General features: G+C 56.9%; 1 protein-coding gene and 1 long non-coding RNA gene across 2 annotated transcripts in view; one reads left to right on the top strand and one right to left on the bottom strand.

The window, feature by feature from the left end:
- Positions 1 to 969: 969 nt before the first annotated feature.
- Positions 970 to 2,722, bottom strand: LOC117977109 (uncharacterized). Its single transcript, XR_004668074.2, has 3 exons — positions 2,588 to 2,722; positions 1,452 to 1,622; positions 970 to 1,343 (listed from the first exon to the last, which is right to left on the bottom strand). It is a non-coding gene; the product is annotated as an uncharacterized LOC117977109 (long non-coding RNA).
- A 2,621-nt stretch (positions 2,723 to 5,343) lies between these two features.
- The window catches only part of SEMA6B (semaphorin 6B), a 38,462-nt gene continuing 24,521 nt past the window's right edge, over positions 5,344 to 19,284 (top strand). Inside the window, exon 1 of the mRNA XM_034946720.3 lies at positions 5,344 to 5,563. The gene's annotated coding sequence lies outside the window, so the exon portion shown is untranslated. The remainder of the gene's footprint in view (positions 5,564 to 19,284) is intronic.

Raw genomic sequence — 19,284 nt, 5'->3', positions numbered from 1 at the left:
GACCCCAGGGAGGTTGAAGGTCCCTGGACACCCTCGCTCCACCCACAAATTCCTTGTTTTGGAGACCAGGATGCCACTGCCTCATTTGTCACTACATCATATGCAGATGATGCCTCGGGGGAGGGGGTTCTGGGCCAACCCAGGACACACATGGGCCTTTCTGGGGGATTTCTCAGTTTCTGAGAAGGAGGAAGCCTTGTAATTGCTCTAATTTCAATTTATAAATCAGGCGCAGGTCCTGCTGCTTCCGACTCTAATGTTTCCTGCGTGCAGGCATGGTGCTGTTAGCTCCAGCCAGACACACAGCCTGAACCTCGGGCCCAGGGTCTGAGGGGCTGCAGAGGGGGTCTCAGACACAGTGGGGCCCACTGCCTCCCTGGCTGAAGGTCTCCTGTGCACCCGGAGCTTGCATATATAACCCCTCTCTCAATGAGAGGGAAGCAGCGAGGTGTAGGGAACTCAGGCTGACCATGGGACCAGGCGTCCTGGGTTCTGGGTTGGAGTCTTTGTCTCCATTCGAAATGCGCAAAGCACCTGGAGCTGTGCAGTGCACACAGTAGGTGCTTAATAAGTGCTTCCGACATTATTATTTCCCTGGATACCCCTGCTGCATACTGGGGAGGTGGTCACCATTATGTCCTGTTTTGCTAAAGAGAAAAATAAGTGACTCTGGTCTCACTCTCTGATCAATGGGCCTCAGTTTTCCCTTTGATACAATGAAGGCAAGCCCTGTTGAAATCTCAGACTCCCACTCATTCACTCCTTCATTCGTTCATTCATTCACCACATGTGTTGAGTGCTTACTGTGTGCTTGGCTCTGTTTTAAGCCTCGTGACACAGTGGAGTCCTGGACAGACCTGGGAACGTGACTGTCTTGGGGAGGGATTGGAAGAGAAACGAGTAAATGCATAACAGAAAGTCCTATTGGTGAAAAGTTGAACAAAACCATCAAAACAGGGTAAAGAGGGATGAAGAGGGGAATTATTTTTATTTACGTATTTAGTTAAGAGACAGGGTCTTGTTCTCTTATCCAAGCTGGAGTGCAGTGACGCAATCCTAGCTCACTGCAGAGTGATTACTGAAATGAGGGGAGGCTGGGGAAACATTGGAATTGAGATTTGGGGTAGGTGAGGAAAGGAGCCATTTGGACATCTAGGGAAAGAGTGCACAAGGCAGAGGGGACAGGCAGTGTACAGGCCCTGGGGCAGTACAAGCTCTGTGCAAAACCTACATATTCAGAGACACTGGCTGTCCCAATAAAGCTGTACCCTTGGCATTTCAGAATGGAGCTGCCTCCTCCTCCAGGAAGCCTTCCTGGATCTTCAGTGACAATCATGATTAGGCTGAAAAAGCAAGGCAGGGAGGCAGTCCGTGTCAGGCTCAGGGGCACCAGGCAGGGGGCAGGGAAGAGGTCTAAGAGACCCCACTCGCTCACCCCAGGTCACACTCACTTGCCTTAAGGCCCCTCCAATTAGGGGGATCCCTGAGACACTAATGCTGTCCTGAGAGTTCTTCCAGGACAGTGGCACCTTCTTCTTAAAAGCTGGGGTTCAAATCCAGGCTCCACCATTTCCTGGCTGTGGGATCAGTCAAGTCACGGCTCTCTGGGTCTCAGTTTCCACCTTTGAAAATGGAGTAATAGCATAATAGTCCTAGAATCGTGGGGGTGCCTATAGCAGAGGCCTAATATGTTAAGTCATCATTATAATTATTAATATATGTGCAATACAGGGCATATTTTGGGCAGCAGGCCCAGGGATGCTGTGTGGTTTTTGGAAAGGGCTCCACCCTCTCTGGGCGCCAGACTCCCCCAAATCCTCTCAGCAGCTCCAGGAGGGAATTGGAGGTCGAGAAAGGGTCCTCAACAGAATCCCTGCCCCACTCCGCGAAGAGTCAGGGGTCAAAGAACAGGGAGCGAGGAAGGGTCAGGACCATGCGGCCACCACTCCCCCAGCCCCGGGGCTCCAGGCGGTTAGCTCCGCGGAGGACCAGCTGGGCGGATTTAGCCGGCGCATCTGCCGCCTGAGCAGCTGCCGTTCTGGGGGGGCCGGAGGGGGATTTGGGACGAGGGAAAAATCTGTCCGAGGAGAATCGCGTCTGCGCGGCCCAGCTGCCGACTTGAGCTGGGGGGACACCCCGAATCCGCTCGGACCCCGGGCCCCTCCCCGGCCGCGACCGCCCCCACTTGCCTCTAGGGGAGGGGGCGTTGAGGAGGCTCTGACGTCACACGTGGCCCCAGCCAATCGGAGCTGCCCTTTCGGAGCCCCCAGGGGATTCCCTGGCCTGAGCGGAGACCCGGGGTGCAACCTAGCAGCGAGGACCCCCCAACCTGGGGTTAAAGAGAGCCTGCACCTGGCCGGGGAAACTGAGGCGGGGGGGCCATTTGGGGAAGGGATGGGACCCAGGCGACCTCTCTGAGCGGCTGCCCGTGAGCCTGACTACAGCTCGGCCCAGAGAGGGCCAGGGACCCCCGGGAGTCACACAGCGGGGCGACGAGGCTAGTGGTCCTGATGGGGGCGCGCAGGCATTGGGGCGGGGCTTCCCTTCCTCGCAGGCGCCGGCAGTAAGGGGCCGAGCTCAGCCTCACCCCATCCCGGGGGCCCTGAAGGCCTTCTGACCTCCTCCGGGTCTCCCCGGGCCTCCTCGGACCCGGGGCCGCAGCCCGGGCCGCACTGGGAAGAAGGTGTCGGTGGCCGCGGGCGCCCGCAAAACCCGCACTGGAATCCACCCGGTCGGAGCAGGACGGGAGCGCTGCGCTGCCAACGCGCCCGCCCAGGCCGGGGAAACTGAGGCCCAGCGGGGCGGGGCTTTGCTCAGAATCCCACGGCTGGGAGGGCGCTGCTGGCTCTGGTGACCTCGGGCGATGCCCTGCCCCTCCCTGGGCCTCCCTGGCCCATCCTGCCACTGTCCTCCAGGTCAGGGCTCAGACAGCCAGGAGCCCTGGGCGGGAGGAGGGAGAGGCCCGGCCTGACCTTGCCCCGGTCCAGGACATGAAAGACCCATTCATGGTCGCAGAAGCCTGAGTGGCAGCTGAGCCACCGGTGGGGGTGGGGCCTCCCTCAAGGCCTTTGTCCCCGAGGTCTCTCTGCCTAGAACGCCCTCCCCGCACACCCCTACCCCCACCCCCCTGCTTGGATCTATGGTCCCTCTAAGGCCTCCATGCCACCTCCTCGAGGTCCTCCTGGCCCTCCAGCCAGTCTGTCTCAGCCTGCAGTTCTGTGCCCACTGGTTTCTGTATCCTCAGGCTAGACAAAAGGCACAGGGCAGATTTGTCTTGTTGACAGCTCAGTCCAGTATCTGGTACACAGTAGGTGCTCAATAAATGTTTGCTGAATGACTAGGGTGCAGAAGTACCCAGCTGGGCACAGCCAAGAAGGCAGGGGAGGGAGGGGATGCCAGGGGCTGGGCACAGCGCAGGGAAGGGAGTGTAAGTGGGAGGATGCAGATTCTAGACCCCAAGCCTTGGAGCTGGGGCTCGGCCCCCTCCCTTGTGGAGCAGGTCTCAGTGGCCCCAGCGGGCAGGACACAGGGCGGGGTGGGGGCTGGACACCAGCAGGTGCCTTGGCTGATTTGCCTGGGATGCTGGGGCGGCCGGAAGGCGGGAAGGGCAAAACCACGGGCAGGAAGGCCTGGCTGCTCCCGGAGGTTTGTGGTCACCAGGATGGCCCTGGGAACATGCCCAGGAATTGGAAGACCTGGGCTGTCTCCATGGGTGCCAGGGAGCCTGCAGATTGCCGTGGGTGGCCTGGGGAGCGGGGTTCAAGTCCTGATACCCAGTCCCCACTGAGTGGCTGCTGGAAGCCAGTGCACAACCTGTCTGGACCCCCTGGATGGCACGGAGCCAGGGATGGGGCATAGTGGCCCCAGCACTCAGTAAGTGTGCAAGAAAAGTCACAACAACAAAGTGTTGGCTGGTCTCAGTGGCTCATGCCTATAATCCCAGCACTTTGGGAGGCCAAGGTGGGAGGATCGCTTGAGGCCAGTAGTTCAAGACCAGCCTGGGCAATGTAGCAAGACCCCAGTCTCTACAAATAATAATAACAATTAAAAAAAAAATCATCTATCCTCTCTCTCCCCCATTTCTCTATTATCTATCTAAATTATAGAAAAACAGAAAAGAGGCTGGGCGCGGTGACTCATGCCTGTAATCCCAGCACTTTGGGAGGCCGAGGTGGGCGGATCACCTGAGGCCAGGAGTTCGAGACCAGCCTGGCCAACATGATGAAAGCCCATCTCTACTAAAAATACAAAAATTAGCCAGGCATGGTGGCAGTCGCCTGTAATCCCAGCTACTTAGGAGGCTGAGGCAGGAGAACTGCTTGAACCCGGGAGGCGGAGGCTGCAGTGAGTCAAGATCATGCCACTGCACTGTAGCCTGGGTGACAGAGCAAGACTCCATCTCAAAGAAAGAAAGAAAAAGATAAGAAAAACAGAAAAGACAAGAAAAAATAAGTGTTTACAGAGCATCTACTGTATGGAGAGAGGCCAGAGCGACCAGGCCAGCACTCAGTCCAGTGGGGGAGACGTACAGGATCACATCCACATGGGGAGGTACTTTGGACAGGGAGGGGCACTGAGGCATGGAGAGCAGCCCCTGCTGTCCTGAATTCATTCGAAGGGTCAGGAGGGTTACAGGAAGGTCTCTGAAACCTCTAGGCTCTGTCCTGGGGTCTCAAATTCATGGGGGAACCTGCAGTCCTCGAAAAACTCCTTTCTGGGCCAGGTCCCACAGGGCGCTGGCGACAGAGGGGCAGGTCTGGGAGTCGTGAACCATGGAGATCTCTGCAGCCGGTTTGCTCAGGTCCAAAACCCCCTGACGCTCTCTAACTGGGTGACCTTGGACAAGACCTCCCTGTGCCTCAGTTTCCTGAAGTGTCGAGTGAATGTTGCTAAATGGAATACTTGTGGATTGAAGAAATGATCTCGTCTATGAAGGGGGCCACCCAGACCGTAGGGTTCCTGACAGCCTCATTGACCCCATGGGCTGGGTGTGATTGGGGCTGGATCCTGGGGATGCGAGTTTGAACAGAGGGGACCAGGAGAGGAAGTTGGGGCGGCTCAATTAATAAGTCCACCACCTGGACCAAAGCAGGGTGACCCCCTTGGGCCTCCCCCCACAACTCACCCAAACGCCACCCACCAGCTCCGCCCTCCGCTCCGCGCCGCGGTTGCTCCGGGCCGGGTTTTGCGCGGCTCCAGCCCGGCTTTGGGGAGGTGGGGGGTTGCTGGAAAGGGGGGGCGGAGGTGGCAGAGCCGCGAGTCGCAGCGGCGGCCGCGGCGGGCGGAGGAGATGCGGCCGCGGCGCGCCCTCGGTCCGGCCACCGCGCAGCGCCCCCCCCGGAGCCGACGCCAGCGCGCGGGGGGCCGGGGCTGAGCCCCCTCCCCCAGCGCAGCGCCGTGGGCCCGGGGGCGGGGAGAGCGCGCGCCCCCAGCCCCCCTCCCCAGCCGGGGATGCCGGGCTGAGCGGCCCGGCCGGGACAGGTGCGCGCACGGACCCCCCCAGCCCGCGCCCTCCCGCCCTCGCGCCTCCCGCCCGCGCACTCGCGGCGGCCGCGGCTCCGAGGTAAGCGCCCCGGGGCGTCTGCGGAGGGTGTTGGGGGAGGCGCGGGGATGGGGGCGTCTGTCGGCACGCAGCTGGGGGGACCGAAAGGCTGGCTGGGGTGGCCAGGTCAGGCGCTAGGACTGGGGGGGCCTGCGGGCCCTGCCACTGGGAGGGGACGGATTTGGGGCCAGGGAGGGGGTTTGGGGAGCGCTAGAACGAGGGGGGAAATCTCTCAGCCACACAACTGGGGAGGGGACCGGATTGGAGAGGGGGTCGCTGGCCGTATGGAGGGATCCGGTGGGGGTCCGGTGGCATCGCTTTGGAGGGGCTGGATTTTGGCCTGGGGCGCTCCCTGAGGCTCCATTATGGGGGTGTCTAATGGCACCGCAACGTGGGGGGGGGCGCTTGGATTGTTGACTGGGGGCCTGTATGTGCAGCTAGGTTGGGGGTTCTGTCGGCACCGCAGCGGGTGGAGATTTTGTCCTGGGGGGGGGCCCGGAGGAGACACAATAATGAGGCTCGCGGCTGCGCCGCTGGGGAGCTGGATTGGGGCCCAGGTGGGGGGTTCGGGGCAGGCAGGGGGCCTGTTGGTCGGGGGTTGGGGGTGGCGTTGGGGGGCGGGGTCCTGAGAGCCAAGTCGAGGCGACCCGGGGCTGGTGTGGGGGTCCTGGCACTGGGAGGCCCCTCCGCCCCACTTCGCGTCCGGCCGCCGCACCTTGGGCGCCCGAGTCCTCTCCGGCCTCCTGTCCAGCCCAGAACAGGACGAGTCCCGGGTCCAGGCCGCGGGGCAGGGGTCGCAGTGGTGTTGGAGGGGAGGGCCGGCCGGTCCGGATCCCCCCCGCTGCAGTGGGGGCCTGGGGGTTCGGGGGCCCCCAAGAGCTGACAAAAGGACAAAGAAAACGTCTATCTCCAAGCGCGCCGGGATGGGTGGGGGGCGCCGAGTGTGGCCCCCTCCCGCGGGCGCTGATTGGTCCCCGGGGTGGGGGTCACGTGCCCTCCTCTCCTGCTCTCCGCCTCTGGGCGCTCTCCGAGTTTGGGGCATCTCCCAGAGGGGGCGCTACTGTCATGAACCCCCACCTCTGCCCCGGCCGGGTTAATGCTGGAGCTAGGAGCGTTTGCAAGAGTCCTGGGGTTGGGGGAGGGATTCGCAGACCCTCGCCCCCGCCGCCATGTGGCCCTCTCTCTCTCGCTGAGGTCTTTGACATCCTCTACCTGAGGCTGTCATCTTTGACCCCTAGACTGGAGCGGAACGGGGACTTGGAGTTACTGGGGTGCTCTGAGGCTTTGGGGTTCTGGGTTTGGGTTTAAGGAGGGAGGAGGGAGAGAGGGACTCATGGCTGTGGTGACTGAAGGGGGCCCCTGCCCCATTTGTAAAATTGCATTTCTGTTTTTCTGTGTTCCTTCAGCTTGTGAGAAGGTCCAAATTCCCTCTCCAAAATAAAAATTCAGGACCCCTGGGGCATCCCCCTTGCCCCCAAACCCTTTCCCACATCCCGGGAGACCAGTTTCTTTCAGGCGCGGGACTTCAGGATGTACCTGAACAATTGCTTTAAACTCTACATAGGGAGAGCACAGGTTGTGGGGTGGGTGGTGGGGGACGGCTGGGGCCAAGGCTGAGTTGGAACTCACCTGGGAGGGGGTCTTAAACTCTCCGGGAAGTTGTCTGGGAGTCACTGCCACCCACCCAGAGACGCCTCGGATATTGGGTAGGTGGCAGCCTGGCGTCAGCCTCTTGTCTGTTCTGAACCGGCCCATCCCAACAGCAGGTGGGGAAACTGAGGCCCGAGGAAGCCGTTGAAACCCAAGAGCCCTCCTGCATCCCAGCTCCTCCTAAGGCTTGCCCTGAAGCTCTGCTCCTCCCTTCTTCCCCTTGACTCTGGGCTATGCAGGAGCTTTGAGAGGAGGCGCTTAGCTGTGTGGCCTCAGGCTGGTCCCTAGTCCTTTCTGGGCTTCAGTCTCCCCAGGAGATGCGCTTTGGTTTTGGACTGGAGTTGGGGGAGGTGAGGCAGAGAGGGGTCGCTTGAGACTGTCTTGATCTGTGCCTGCCCCATTTTGCCTCTGGTTCCCCCACCAGACTCGGCTGGGGCTGAGCCCCCACAGGATCTTAGGGTCCGTGTCACCTCCTCTGCTTTGAAGTGAGTTGTCTCCAAGCCTAGGTATCCAGTCCCCCCAGGAGGGGCCTTTCCCCCTGAGACCTCAGTCCTCGCCTCTGACTGATGGGCATAGAAGGGGCTGGAGATGTGGCATGTCCTCTGCAGTGGCCACACCAGGCTGGCAGCCGGAGTTTGCTGGGGTTACCAGGACTGGGCCTGGAAGATAGAAATCAAACTGCCCTTGGAAAGGTGACCATGACGTCAGCCTGCAGGACAGGTGAGCTGGATCCCTGGGGACTGAAGGATGTTGCTGGTCACCGCCCGTCTCCTGGGAAGGAAGGTGTCCCGAGCTGACCCTGGGCGTGGCCCTGTCCTGTGGGCCCGGAAAGGGAGATGCTGGAGGGAGAAACTTCCAGGGCAGTGGTCAGGACAGGTGGGAGCAGGGAAAGCTGCCTGGAGGAGGGAGTACTGGGACTGGGCTTGAAGGAGAAGGATTCTGCCAGGAGGAGAGGGGGACAGGCATTGCAGGCAGAGGGAACAGCAAGGATCATCACAGTGGGGTATGTTGGAGGAGCCCTGAGTGGCTAGACTATTTAAGAGGACCATGAGGTAGGCAGTAGCCTTGAATGCCAAGCCAAGGAGCAAACTTTATCCCAAGGGCAATGGGGAGCCATGGAAGGTTATAGAGCAGGGGGAGGGGCATGAGTCACATTTCAGATCTTGAGGAAGGGTAGCTACGAGGAGACAGGCTCCTTGGAAACCAAATGCATTGCTGGAAGGAGTGGTGAGCCGCCCCTCGTGGGAGGCAGGCCAGAGGGGTTGGACGGCTGTCTTTGCAGAATCCTGGGTAAATAATCCTGATATTGGTCAGCCCCAAGTGATCTCCTGGATTTTTTTTTTTTTTTTTCAATTTCCAGGTACTGTGGGTTTTCTGAACTGCTGTCGTGTTTGAGATAGCAGGTTCTGAGAGTCTCAGGTATTTAAGGGGTTGTGGGCTCTCATACTGTGACTCCTCCAAAACCCAGCCGTGATTTGGTTGGGCTGTGGCTTTCTCTTGGCCATGGTCGTGCATTTCTTCCCTCCCTGTCTTCATGTAGCAGCAGTAGGGAAACTAAGGCTCAAAGCAGCCCAGGATTCAGGCCCCAGCCACCAGCCCCACGTCCTTTGGCTGAATTATCCCAAAACAGACCCTTCACCCTAGACACCCTCCCCATCATGCATGGTGGTGCTGGGGTCAGGTGTGTGACCATAGGAACCCAGGCACGCAATCCTTTTTCGTTATCACGGTCCTTCATCACCTCTCCTCCAGGGACATCCAGGTGAAGTGGCAGACATTAGGACAAGTAAGACAGTGGCGGTGGCTCACGCCTGTGATCCCAGCACTTTGGGAGACCGAGGCGGGAGGATCACTTAAGGCCAGGAGTTCAAGACCAGCCTGGCCAACATGGCGAAACCCCGTCTCTAATAAAATACAAAAATTAGCCGGGCATGGTGGCTCACGCCTGTAATCCCAGCTACTCAGGAGGCTGAGGCAGGAGAATCACTTGAACCCAGCAGGCAGAGGTTGCAAGGAGCTGAGATCATGCCACTACACTCCAGCCTGGGGGATGGAGCAAGACCCCGTCAAAAAAAAAAAAAGGAAAAAGAAAAAGTAAGAGACTTGGGAGGCTGGGGACCACCCTTAGGACTCTTTGGCAGGGACATGGGGCCCTACTACTTGCCACCCTCAATGCTCCTTCTCTATCTGGCCCCAGGGTCCAAAGGTGGCCACCCCAGGGCCCCACTGGGAGGTAAGGCCCACTCTAGACTACATTTCCCAGGATGCACCATGGCCCAGCTAAGCCAGCCTTCCAAGGGCGGACCTAGGAGGGAGCTTCCCAAATACAGGAACCCAGAGGAGGATTGTGGGTTCCCAGGTGGGCCTGGTTCCAGGCAATTAGGTCCATCAGTCAGTCAACAAATGCTGCCAGTGGTCCCCATGTGCTGTGTCCTGTGCTGGGTGATGCTAGGATCCCAGAGAGGTAACTTTAACTCCTCTGTCTAGTTGGAGGGGCTTCCAGGCCAGAGGAAGAGAAACAGGGGCAGGCACTGGCCACCCGTGCTACACAGGTTCAGGGCTAGCGCAGAGGGAGCAACTGGGGCTAGGGAAAGCTGTACCCTGCCTCATGGATCAGGGAAGATGTACCAGGAAGGGGCACTGTAGCTAGGGCCATGATGGATGTTTAGGAGTTCACTAGGGGGCAGCCATATGTTTTCTGATGATTGCAGAAGAACCTCCCTCCCCTGAAGGCCATGGACTCAGAGCCCCTGGGGAAGCTGAAGTAGCCTTTCTGAATTATCGCCCTTATAGGCAGCCGTAGCATTTGGATCAGACTGACTTGAGATTGAATCAGTTTTTTCTCTCACTCACTCATGCCCCCTCTCTGAGCCTCAGTTTCCCCATGAGTAAAACAGGGGTTGCTGTTCTGCCTCCCTTAGGGTTGACCATTTAAACAAGAGGTTGCAGGCAAAATGCCACATATAGTTCTGTTGGGTTTCTGACTCCAAAAAAAGGAACAACCTTGCAAAGCAGAAACGTGGAGCTTCTGGCCATGATCTCATTTGGAGCTGTGGGAGCATTGCTTGCATTTAACAAGTAGACTGATGTTTAGTGAGCACCTATTAAGTGCCAGGTGCCACGGACCCAGCAATGACCAAGGCAGACTACTGCATCCTGCCCTTGTCGAATTCCCAGCTGGGTGGGGGGGCAGGGGAGCACAGACACTAACTAGAGAAAGGGCAAGGTAAATCAGGTATAGTCAGTGCCCTGAAGACAGTTATCTTGCAAGTGGCTGAGAAGGGCGGGGCTGTGTTCACTGAGGCTGTCGGGGAGGGTGTCTCTGAGGAGATGACATTTGAGCTGAGACCTGGAAGATGAGAAGGAGCTGGTCATGCAGAGATCTTGGGAAGCAGCACTTCAGGCAGAGGGCACGGCCCGTGCAAAGGCCCTGGGGCAGGACCTCACCTGGCGTGTTGGAGGAACACCAAGTAGGCCCGTATGGCTGCAGCAGAGTGTGGAGGGGAGAGTGGGAGGAGGGAAGGGCAAGGAGAGTACGGGGCCAGTCATGCAGGGCCTCGTGGGCTGCAGTGAGGATTTGAGCTTCGACCCCCAGGGAGGTGGGAGCCATGGAGGGCTGCGGGAAGAGGAGGGACAGAACCTGACTCTTGGTGCCCTCTGGTGGCAGCTTTGGGGAAGACAGACAGGGGCGAGGCTGGAATTGAGGACCAGGTCCTGGTAATAATTGATGGGGGCCGGCCAGGCAAGGGTAATAGAGGGGGAAAAAGTGGATGGATAGGGGACAGATTTTTGGAGTCACCCACAAAACTTGCTGAGATGGATGTGAAGAGGCTGAAAGCCCCTTTCTCTGGGGGCAGGGCAGTGCTGTGGTTAACAGCGCAGCGTCTGGACTCCTGGGCCCGGGTTCAGATCCCAGCTTGGCCATTTCCGGGCTGTGCGACCTTGGCCCCATCCCTTGCCCACCCTGGCCCCGAGTTTTCCCACCTATGGAATGGTCAGAAGAGCCCCTGTGACCTACCCCACTGGGCTCAGTGAGGGACAGGGCTGGGAACACGGGGTAGGCACCCTGTAAGTGTTTGCTGTTGTCCGTCTTTGAAGGTCGGAGCCTCAGGCTCTGGGGAGCAGCGAGGCACAGATGGGGGTGACAGGCTCCCTGAGATGACCCAGCAAACTGGGGGCCCCTTCCCCCCGAACACTGTTCTCCACAGTCTGACGGTTCTCAAGCCCCATCCCCCAGCACCCACGTCACTCTGCCAGCCCCTCCATCATTCCTGAGCCCTGACTCACCAGGACTTGTGGTCCGCTCTGACCCCGGGGCCTTTCCCCTGGGACCTATTTCCCGCCTTTGTCTTCTTCAAGTTCATTCGCCAGGTCTTCCGTTCCCAGCAGCACTTGGCACTCCCTGAGACCTCCACCCCCGTTCCCCACCACCTCTCTCAGCGGGGCCCCCTCCAGGCCTCTCACACTGGTCCCGGCCGCCTGGGGATCCCCAGCCTCTGGGGAGGGGCAGAGACTGGAGGAGTTCTGGGGGAGGAGTTCAGCAGTGCGGGGAAGGGCGCCCAGAACCCCAAGTTGGAGGGGAAGGGCTCCTCATTTTCTGCCCCTAGATCAAGCCCCCAAAGGCCGGGCCATCTTTCTTCCTCCCTAAGTGGAGTCCCTATAACAGAGCCTTATTCCCCTCTGAACTCCACAACTGGGTCCCAAGCTCACGACCCACCCCTCTGTACTTCCTCCAAATTGGGTCTGAAGGGAGGACCTGTCCGTCCCCAAACCTGCTTTGGAATCTGTGGGTGCTCGACGCCCCAGCCCCAGCCTGGATTCCCTTGGAGCCCCAGCCCCCTCGAGCCACCCCCTCCTGGGTCCCTTAACTACCTGCTGGGTATAAATGACACTTTAATTTCCTCTGAATGGTCGTTGCAACCCCCCCCCCCCCACCGCCCCACCCATTCCTAATTACAAATTGCTGTTTCCGACTTGCCTCCTGGTGGCCCAATTTCAAAACAGTGATTAAAATTAATTACCTGGGGGCCCCCTCCCCGGAGGGGAGGAGCCCCAGGAGCCCCAGAGATGCATCCACCTCCCCACTGGAGGTTCTGCCTGGGCTCCCACACCCTGGCTTCCCGAGTGGCCTGGGGACAGGGACAGCCTCTCTCTGGGTCTCTGCTTGCTTATCTGTGAAATATTTCAGCTGGCCAGATGCGGTGGCTCACGCCTGTAATCTAACACTTTGAGAGGCTGAGGCGGGTGGATCACTAGAGATCAGGAGTTCGAGACCAGCCTGACCAACATGGTGAAACCCTGTCTCTACTAAAAATACAAAAATTAGCCAGGCATGGTGGCACGTGCCTGTAATCCCAGCTACTTGGGAGCCTGTGGCAGGAGAATCGCTTGAACCTGAGAGGAGGAGGTTGCAGTGAACCTAGACCGTGCCACTGCACTCCAGCCTGGGTGACAGAGCAAGACTCTGTCTCAAAAAAAAAAAAAAAAAAAGTTTAGGGTGTGCCATCATCACGGGCAGGTAGCACATTGTGAGCACTTGGAAAATGTCAGCAAGAGGCGGCCTCACACAGTGGCTCATGCCTTTAATCCCAACACTTTGGGAGGCTGACTCAGGAGAATTGTTTGAGCCCAAAAGTTCAAGACCAGCCTGGGTATCATACCCCCTCTCTACAAAAAATACAAAAAATTAGCTGGGTGTGGTGGTGCACACCTGTAGTCCCAGCTACTCAGAAGGTTGAGGCAGGAGGATCGGGTGAGCCTGGGAGGTCGAGGTTGCAGTGAGCTGAGATCACGCCACTGCACTCCAGCCTGGGTGACAGAGACCCTGTCTCAAAAAAAAAAAAAATGTCAGCAAGAAGCAAGATCACGTTTGCATCCATGGCACCCTTATGTGTTATGTGACCTCAGCAAAATGGCTTAACCTCTCTGAGCTTCAGTTTTTCCATCTGCAAACAGAGATGAGGGTGCTGGTCTCTGAGGGTTGATGCCGGCAAGAAATAAGTTCATATGTGGGAAAAGCATGGCGCATAGTAGGTGCAGTCTTCCTAAATCTGATCTTGAATTCCTTCTCTCCCGGCCTGCTGTGAGTTGAATGTGGAAGGCGGCTCAGGGTAGAGTCCCATCCTTTGCAAAAGAGACACTCGGCATTAATTGAGTGCTTCCTGCATGCAGGGCTCTGTGCCAAGCCCTGGACACGCACAACCCTGAGCATGGCTGAGTCTCCAGCCATATTGGTGCACAGTAGGTGTTTAAGAAGTCTGGAATGAACATATCCTTGCAACTATTTTAATTAATTAATTAATTTATTTATTTATTTGAGACGGAGTCTTACTGTCACCCAGGCTGGAGTGCAATGGTGCAATCTCAGCTCACTGTATCCTCCGCCTCCCAGGTTCAAGCGATTCTCCTGCCTCAGCCTCCCAAGTAGCTGGGATTACAGGCGCCCACCACCATGCCCGGCTAATTTTTGTATTTTTAGTAGAGACGGGGGGTTCATCATGTTGGCCAGGCTGGTCTCGAACTCCTGACCTCAGGTGATCTGCCCGCCTCGGCCTCCCAGTGTCGAGATTACAGGCGTGAGATACCGCGCCTGGCCAACTATTTTATTTTTAAATTATTATTATTATTATCATTAGTATTATTATTTAAGTCAGGGCTCTCACTCTGTCGTCCAGCTGGAGTGCAGTGAGGCCGTCACAGCTCACTGTAGCCTTGACCTCCTGGGCCCTAGTGATCCTCCCACCTCAGCCTCCCAAGTAGCATGTCGCACCACACTCAGCTAATTATTATTATTATTTTTTAGAGATGGGGTCTGGCTGTGTTGCCCCGTCTGGTCTTGAACTGGCCTCAAGAGATCCTCCTGCCTCAGTCTCCCAAAGTACTGGGATCACAGGTGTGAGCCACCTCGCCCAGCCTCCTTGGAACTATTTTATAAGTGGGGGTTCTTGCTGGGACATTCGTTCAGCTGATTTGTTGAGCACCTACTGTGTGCCAGGCCCCATGCTGGGCACTGGGGTCACAGCAGTAACTGAGACAGACCCCTGCCCTTGTGGAGCCAATATTTTTATCCTCATCTTTCAGAGGAGGAAACAAGCTCAGAGATGGGAGGGTTCTAACCCAAGGCAACACAGCAGTCACGACAGTTAATTAAGCACCTATCATGGGTTGCTCATTTACCCCTCATGAGAAGCTGATGTGGATGGTTATCATGCTTGGTTCGCTGATGGGGAAACTGAGGCTCTGAGAACTGAGGACTCAGGAGGGAAGGTCAAGAGTGGAGGGGAGGCTGGGCGCAGTGGCTCACGCCTGTAATCCCAGCACTTTGGGAGGCCGAGGTGGGCGGATCACGAGGTCAGGAGATCGAGACCATCCTGGCTAACATGGTGAAACCCCGTCTCTACTAAAAATACAAAAAATTAGCCAGACGTGTGTGGCGAGTGCCTGTAGTCCCAGCTACTCGGGAGGCTGAGGCAGGAGAATGGCGTGAACCCGGGAGGCGGAGCTTGCAGTGAGCCGAGATCGCACCACTGCACTCCAGCCTGGGCGACAGAGCTAGACTCTGTCTCAAAAAAAAAAAAAAAGAGTGGAGAGGAGGCCGGGCGCAGTAGCTTAGGACGGGCGCAGTGGCTCACACCTGTAATCCCAGCACCTTAGGAGGCCGACTTGGGCGGATCACCTGAGGTCAGGAGTTCAAGACCAGCCTGGCCATCATGGTGAAACCCCATCTGTACTAAAAATACAAAAATTAGCCAGGTGTGGTGGCATGCACCTGTAATTCCAGCTACTCAGAAGGCTGAGGCAGGAGAATCGCTTGAACCCGGAAGGTGGAGGTTGCAGTGCGCCTAGATTATGCCACTGCACTCTAGCCTGGGCAACACCAGCGAGACTGCTTCAGAAAAAAAAAAAAAAAAAAAGTGGAGGGGAGGCTCATAGGCTGCCTCCCAGGCTGGGCAGGGATGAGTTAACCGACATCCAGTAGGATGGGGGACACGGGGGCCTCTCTCTTCTGCCCCACCCCTCATGCCTGGGCCCCAGGGACTCCCTCCAGCCTTCCTGCCAAGTTCCTAGACAGCCCCAGAGCCTGGCTGGGCTGTGATGGGGGCGACCGAGGCAGCTGGAGGGGCAGCTGTAAGCAGAGCCCGTAACCAGACCTGGACGGCCCTGGGGCCCGGCTGCCGGGACCAGGTTACTCGATCCCCCGAGGGATGCTGGCCCCGGAGCCAGAATCCTGGGGCGGCCCGGACGATAGGGAGCTCCTTGTATGGAACTGGAGACAGACATCCCGCCCTCGTCCCTTGTGCTGTGGCAGATGGAGAAACGGAGGCTTCAAGCCTGCCTGGGATCACTGTCATCTTGGAACAGAGAAGCCCAGAGAGGGCGTGTAGCTGGCCTAAGGTCACACAGTAAGGTCACTTAACCTAAAGTGAATGCCTGTGTGCCAGGCCCTGAGCTAGTGTCTTTATTTTATGGACAACAGCAAAAGAAAAGATGCTGGCAGGGCACAGTGGCTCATGCCTGTAATCCCAGCAGATTGGGAGGCCGAGGTGGCAGGATCACTTGAGACCAAGAGTTCAAGACCAGCCTGGGCAACATAGCGAAACCCTGTCTCTACAAAAAGTACAAAAATGAGCTGGGCATGGTGATGCACACCTATGATCCCAGCTTACTGGGGAGGCTGAGACAGGAGGATTGCTTGAACCTGGGAGGTTGAGACTGCAGTGAGCTATGACGGCACCACTGTACTCAGCCTGGGCAACAGAGCAAGACCCTGTCCTTAGAAACAAACAAGAAATGAGGCTGAGTGTCGTGTCTGAGTGAAGGGGAGAGCCCCAGGAGTCCTTTCTGTGCTGTGCCAGCCTCCCCATCCACCTTGACCTTCTGTCTCTTCCTTTAGTGGTCTCAGTCTCCACGCTTTTTCCTCTGCAGTTCCTTCCCCTTGGAGCACCTTCCTCACCTTGTCACGAGGTCTCCCCTTCGAACTTCAGGCCTCAGCTCAAATGTCCCCTCCTCTAATCATTCCTCATGTTTTTATGGTCGTGCTTATTATTGTCAGAAGCTATCGAGTTCCGATATTGGTTAACGTGTGTAGTGTACCCCCGTCTCCCCACGGGACTGGGAGCCCCATAAGGGTAGGGCTTTGTAGCTGTCTCGGTCACAGCTGTGTCCCCATGCCTGAACACATGTGTCTGGTATACAGCTGGTGCCAAATAATTATTAATCCAATGAGTAAGTAAATGACTTCCAATTTGGGGTACAGGGCGCCAGAGCTGGATGCAGTTGCTTCCAAGTTGGCGGTTGAGTGGTTGAGGGCAGGGTGGTTGTGGCTGGGGGAACCCAGGGAAACTGAGGCCCAGCCAGGGCAGTCAGAGAAGGCTTCCTGGAGTGGGGGACACGCATGCATGGCCTTGACTGGTAAGCAGGAGTCAGCTGTAGGGCTTGGAGGACAGAGCGTGAGGTTACTATGTCTGGCTGGTTGGGAGGGCAGCTGGGCCTTGAGGAGGCTAAAAAGGTTCCCCAGCAGAGGGGACAGCCTGAGCCAAGGTCTGCAGGGAGGGGCTGGAAATGCCTGATAGTAGGTGAGGGCAAGAAGAAGCTTCAAGTTATTCCCAGGGTGGGAGGTGTCCTTGAACACTGAGGTATAAAAAAAATTGGTTCTAGGCCGGGCGCGGTGGCTCACGCCTGTAATCCTAGCACTTTGGGAGGCCGAGGCAGGCGGATCACGAGGTCAGGAGATCGAGACCATGGTGAAACCCCGTCTCTACTAAAAATACAAAAAATTAGCTGGGTGCGATGGCGGGCGCCTGTAGTCCCAGCTGCTCGGGAGGCTGAGGCAGGAGATTGGCGTGAACCCAGAAGGCGGAGCTTGCAGTGAGCCAAGATCGTGCCACTGCACTCCAGCCTGGGCGACAGAGTGAGACTCCATCTCAAAACAAACAAACAAACAAAATTGGTTCTTCTTCTGTGGGGTGCTGGGGAGCCATGGTAGGCCTTTGAGCAGGGGAGTGGCAGGGTCAGAGCTGAGCTTGGGATATGCAGTAAAGGGATGGCTTGGTGGTGGTGCTGGGGTCAGAGAGGAGAGTGGGCATTGCCCTTGAAGGACAGCTCAATACCCAGGCTAGGAAGTACCCCTGGGACAGAGCCAGGGACCAAGCCAGCTTCTGGAAGTAAGAAGGATTCAAGGTAGATTGAAAGTAAAACTTCCCTGCTCAGGCAAAAAAGAAAAAAAAAAAAAAAGGGCCAGGCACGGTGGCTCACGCCTGTCATCCCAGCACTTTGGGAGGCTGAGGCAGGCGGATCACCTGAGGTCAGAAGTTCAAGACCAGACTGGCCAAACATGGTGAAACTTTCTCTCTATTAAAAAGACGAAAAAATTTAGCCAGTCATGGTGGCGGGTGCCTGTAGTCCCAGCTACTTGGGAGGCTGAGGCAGGAGAATCGCTTGAACCCGGGAGGTGGAGGTTGCAGTGAGTCAAGATCGCACCACTGCGCTCCAGCCTGGACAAAAAGAGTGAGACTCCATCTCAAAAAAAAAAAAAGAATTTTAGCTACAGACCAGCTATCAGGAAACAAAAAAATGTAGAAAAAAATATATTTCACCTGCCGCACATTGGTTCAGATTACACTCTTTCTTCCTCATGGAGGTGCTTTAGTTGAATTTTAAATCACCCAGTGTACAGAGATGGGGAAACTGAAGCCTGGAGAAGGGAAGTGACTGTCTGCGGTCAAACAGCTGAGGCAGAGCCGGGGTTTGAACCTGGGCTGTGCGGTTCTGGAGCCAAAGCTCTTCTTCTGGGACTTCTTCAGCTGCCGATGTTTTCTGTCCGGGCCTCAGTTTCCCCAACCAGCCAGTGAGATTGGGCTGAGCAGGGCGGGGCAGGATGGCTTGTCGATGGTGCCCCTGGTTCACTGGGGTTTTTTTTTTTTTTTTTGACAGAGTCTCACTCTGTTGCCCAGGCAATGGCGCAATCTCTGCTCACTGCAACCTCCGCCTCCTGGGTTCAAGTGATTCTCCTGCCTCAGTCTCCCGAGTAGCTTGGGATTACAGGCGGGCACCACCACGCCTGGCTAATATTTTTATTTTTAGTAGAGAAGGGGTTTCACCATGTTGGCCAGGTTGGTCTTGAACTCCCGACCCCAGGTGATCCACCCACCTCAGCCTTCCAAAGTGCTGGGATTACAGGCGTGAGTCACCATCCCAACAAGCAATTACTTTTATTTTATTTTATTTGAGACAGGGCCTTGCTGTGTCACTCAGAGTGCAGTGGGGCAATGGCAGCTCACTGCGCCCTCAACCTCCTGGGCTCAAGCGATCCTCCCACCTCAGCCTCCCAAGTAGCTGGGACCACAGGCACACATCACCACGCCCAGCTAATTTTTGCATTTTTTGTAGAGATGGGGTCTTTCTATGTTGTCCAGGCTGGTCTCAAACACCTGAGCTCAAGTGATCCTCCCACCTTGGCCTCCCAAAGCGCTGGGATTACAGGCATGAGACACCACGCCCAGCCCAACCAGCAATTATTGAGTTCCAGTGGTGTGGGGGCACCGGTCATTTGCCTAGACACACCCGCCCTGCCTCAAGGGGCTTCCGGTGCGGCCAGATAGATGGGCTCTGAACAGTCCCATAGGTGGGTGATTGTTTCATTTATTTATTTATTTATTATTATTATTGTTTTATTATTATTATGTTTTTTGAGGTGTAGTTTTGCTGTGTCGCCCAGGCTGGAGTGCGGTGGCACGATCTCAGTTCACTGCAACCTCTGCCTCCCGGGTTCAAGCAATTCTCCTGCCTCAGCCTCCCGAGTAGCTGGGATTATAGGCACGTGCCACCACGCCCGGCTCATTTTTCATATTTTTAGTAAAGACGGGGTTTCACCATCTTGGCCAGGCTGGTCTTGAACTCCTGACCTCAGGTGATCCACCCCCCAACCCTTGGCCTCCCAAAGTGTTGGGCTTACAGGCGTGGCTCACCATGTCCAGCCTCATTACTTTTTTCTTTTTCTTTTTCTTTTTTATTTTTTGAGATGGAGTGTCGCTCTGTCGCCCAGGCTGGAGTGCAGTGGTGCAATCTCAGCTCACTGCGACCTCCGCCTCCCG

This window comes from Pan paniscus, chromosome 20 (assembly GCF_029289425.2).
Source record: "Pan paniscus chromosome 20, NHGRI_mPanPan1-v2.0_pri, whole genome shotgun sequence".
In the NCBI taxonomy this organism is placed as follows: Eukaryota; Metazoa; Chordata; class Mammalia; order Primates; family Hominidae; genus Pan; species Pan paniscus.
The sequence above is the reverse complement of the archived record's forward strand: the minus strand, read 5'-3'. Positions and strand labels throughout refer to the sequence as shown.